Source organism: Sturnira hondurensis, unplaced genomic scaffold, assembly GCF_014824575.4.
Source record: "Sturnira hondurensis isolate 20B ecotype Veracruz unplaced genomic scaffold, ASM1482457v3 Scaffold0022201, whole genome shotgun sequence".
NCBI classification, from domain to species: domain Eukaryota; kingdom Metazoa; phylum Chordata; class Mammalia; order Chiroptera; family Phyllostomidae; genus Sturnira; species Sturnira hondurensis.
Window position 1 is genome coordinate 2820517 of NW_028094832.1, and position 4352 is coordinate 2824868.

Consider the following 4352-nt stretch of genomic DNA (forward strand, 5'->3'; position numbering starts at 1 on the left):
TATCTGGTGAAAAGTTGCTAACTTGCAAAACAACGGCAGGGGAGGCTCATGGGTCTTGCCTCCCCATGTGCTTCTCTCATCCTCCCCCCTCAAATGCCTCGCCCTGTCCCAGACACGCCTACCCCTAATGCCACTGCTTCCCAGCACTGTCTGCACAAAGCAACAGCAGCCTCTCTGTCAACTCTGGTGCCACCACCGAATCATCCTGTGTTACTATTATGTGGCGTGATTAAAAAAAGTGTAACATAGAATTATTGCTATTCGCATTATCATTACAAGCTTATAGTATCTCGCAATGTATCTGCTTCGTATTGTTCTAAGCACTTAACATTTAATTTCCAGTTTAATACTATAGTAACATTATAGATTAGGGTGATTATTCCCCCTATTTCATAGATTTTGTTGAATTCTGAGAACATAGAGTTCAAGAACATAATTTAGAAACTGTGAAATTTTGGACAAATTACAAAGATTCTGTGACTTAATTTTCTTCCTGTTGCATCTTAAGGGCTTGCTTCTAAGTCTAAGCTTTCTTCTTTTTATTTCTTCCCCAACATTCCAACTCAATATATTTTAAGTCAGTGAAAGAAAAAAAATCTGAATATAGAAAACCCAAGAGAACTTTTATGATACTGTACCTAAAAATGTAATGTTTACAATTCTACCCTAATATTTTATCTCAAAATAACAGTACTGTTGGAAAATATAGCATGGTTGTTCTTTGCACATAATCACATTGTGCAAAATGGCAATACTCCACTCCTCAAGATTCCTCTACTTAAAACATTATTTTAACATCAGTACAGTATTGTTTTAGCCTCAACGAGACCCATAAAGATGAAATGCTTATTTTAACATTTACCCTCCCTACATTCCTGCCTCCCACCTACTGACATTATAAAAATATTTTGAGAGTAAATTATCTACAAACATCAGCAATACCAGGCTTAAGTGGGACCTAGAATCCAAGTTAGTAATGCCAGCTGGATTAATCACATAAATGAATAAAATCCTTACCAATTGACACTCACATGCCAATGCTACTGACTGAGGCGTTCCTAACACTTTTCTTCTGTGACTAAAGCATGCTGCTGTGTCCCAAACTGTCATTCCGCTTTGTGCAGCTTGCCTCCAACCCATTTGCCATGAACTTTACACCTATTTTTTTTTCTAGAAGTATGTGTAGTGGGACAAAAGGTATCTCAAAAGCCTAGACCCGTGGACTCCCAACCTTTCATGTGGTGCTCCATTTCTGCTGTATTTTATGAAATGACATTTAAAGTACAAAGAAGTGAATGAAGTCAGAATGGAAAAAGTTGGCAAATTGTACCAACCTTCACCTACTTAATCAGAAAATGTCCCAGATCTTTAAAGCATGTTGGGGACCCAGTTAATTGCACTCTCTAGGACAAATTGTCCCAGGTGGATGATTTTCTATTCTTGATCTCTGACTCTTAACCTGAGATTTGGAGCATTTGCTCAGTTTTCTAAAAATAAAAATATCTGTTAATTGCAACATGGTCACAGGACAGAGCACAGGATGTGGATCCAAAGGATTCGTATTTGAACTCTCATTATGCCAACTTCTAGCTTCATAATCAGGGTAAATGGATTAATTAGAGTCTCTATGTTTGGTTAAGTAATACTAATACCTAATTTATGGTGTTACTGTCAGAATTAAGCAAAGTAATATATAGAAGATTATTTTGTAAACTGTAAGAAAATATAAAATAATATATAAAGATTAAATTAAAATAATATACAAAGGTTAAATTAAGAGTTTTTACCAGTAAAAACTGGTAAAGACCATCAAACATGATAGTTGGATGTCATTTTATAATCTTTCAAAATTTCGTTGTTTTAGACAAGTTATCATTGGCAGTTATAAAAATTTAAGAGGAAAAAGAATATTAAACTGAGAGCTAGAGACTACTCTAGCTCAAAATTAAAACACAAAATGAATGTTATTAGCAAAATACTGGCAGTATTTTCTTTTTTCTAAGGATAAACACTTACATAATATAATATAATACATATGTGTATGTACTAGATAAAATATACAATTAAACTATTAAAGTCATGCCTTAACTTCAAAATGCATAACAACAGCATAAAAACCAATGACAGTCAACTCTTCCTCCAAAATGAGTCTAGTGGAGAAAAACTGGCAAGAGTAGGGACAAGGTAGATTTTTATTTAGGTGCTATTTTTATTAACCAAGCAGACAAAAGAAAAGAAAACTTATTTAGAGGCTATTATTCTTATTAACTGTTTTCCTATGTGAATTACCGATGTTTTCTGTTATGAATGACTATAAAGCCACGAAAAAGAAAGATCATTCCAACAAGTTAACATTTTATATGATTTTCAGTACATATAACAAATCTTTCATCTTCAACACACACAAAAGTGTATACTTTTTTAAAAATAGAAACTTTCCGCTCACTCTAGATAAATGTTGACAAAGTATTTAAGGAGCCCAATATTGGCAGTAGGTCCCATTGTTGGCTTTCCTGGGTTACCGACATGGAGCATCAAGCCACTGGACAGGGAGCTGGGGAGACTAGATATTAAACTGATAAGAACAGATACTACATTTGATCTTAGCCAAAAGGCCGAGAAGCGATGGGGGGAGACTAGATATTAACATGCCTGCAGAATCTGTCACGGTAACCCCACGGAACTGGGGCCATTCCTCTCTATTCAACCTTCAACCACCTATAATTCTACACAGGCGGTGTCTGATGACAGTAAATCAGGATAAACGTTAAAAAAGAAAGAGAAGTCACACAAGGTTGGCAGGGAGCCTGAGGGACTGTGTGTGAAAGAGAGGACAAAGTCATTTGGGACAGAGGAAAGGAGACGAACCATCAGAAGCTGATTAAAATAAAAGCTGCTATATATTGAGTATCTGCTGTCTGTCAAAGATGGTGCATTATTTCTCACTTTTGTAAAAATTCTTCAGAGAAAACATTTTAAGCTCCAGCTTACAGATAAGAAAATAGGCTCAAACATACAATTTGGTACTTGACAAATATTTATTTTGCAATGGTCCCATAGGCACTAAGTGTTTGGGCTAGAATATAAATAAGCCCAAATGTGTCTGTGTGACCCCAAATGTCTCTCTCTCCCTTCCCCTGCCCTCTGTCTCTTCCCTCCCCACCCCCTCACCAGAGCAAGCTGTCTCTATTTTGAGTTGCTTCTCCTTTTTGAATAGATGAGTTTTGAGTGGTGCCAGGAATCTAGAAATGCCTATGTTTTCTACTGCCCATTATTTTTTCTCTCTGTGGGAAATAGGAATTGAAGTGCTACTTGATTAATACTTATATCGTAAGTACTTAAAATACAGCTCTGGCAAAGAGATGATTTGAAATAGCTAACAAATTTCAAGTCTGTATCTCAGGACCAATAGCATTAAGGCATATTTTAGGGAGAAAGTAAGAACAAAGAAGGTAAGAGCTAAAAGGAGGGTTCACCTGGGAAGCCAGAATAAAATTGTCCTTCTCTGTCAGGTGCCCACGGGAACCTCATCTTCTCCCACAGAGCACGGATGTTACCTTCTATTCCTACCTACTACTCCTGACCACATTCTCCTGCCTTATAATCAACAGTGAAAAAAAAAAAGGCCCCCAGGATCAGGTCCTAGACTGATAGTCCTGACTTTGTAGGGTAGAGGTCACCACACTAGGGATGCTTTGCAAGCAACCCTTCTTTTCCCCACTACACAAACTGGGGTCCCGCCTTCCATTGAGCTCCACCCACAGGGCTTAAAAGTCCCACATCATGTAGCGCTCAGACACACATGATGGTGCTGCCCACGAAGGGATCTCTGCGCCCACGACCCTGGGAAAGCATGGCCTGGCTGTGCACGTGACTGCATGTCTGTGTGCACCGTGTGTGGGGGGGATACCTCAGTAACTGGACAAATATGGACTGGGGGAAAGCGAAGCTGACCCCCACTTTTGTTACAATTCCAAGATTGTACAGTGCTCTCAGGATGTCTTTACAAAATCTGCATATCCCAGAAAAGGAGTCAAAGCAGACAAAAGGACAGATCTAACTTAGAAACAGAAAAAAACAAATAAAGAAGCTTAATTTTAATGCACCACATCTAACTACAGTTATTGGGGGGGTGTGTTTTTTTCTTGCCTTTCTTTTTTTAAGTTTTTAATTGTTATTCTATTATAATTGTCCTAATTTTCCCCCTTTACCCTCCTTCGCCCATCCCACCCCAACACCCACAATCAATTACCACACTGTTGTCCATGTCCACGCCTCATTTATGCACGTCTTTGTCTAATCCCTTCCCCTCTGTCCATCATTATCGCCTTCCCCCCTCCCCTTTGGTCCCT

General features: G+C 38.2%; 1 pseudogene; it reads right to left on the minus strand.

Moving 5' to 3' along the window:
• Positions 1–2490: 2490 nt before the first annotated feature.
• Positions 2491–2627, minus strand: LOC118979005 (uncharacterized; annotated as a pseudogene).
• Between the last annotated feature and the right edge of the window lie 1725 nt (positions 2628–4352).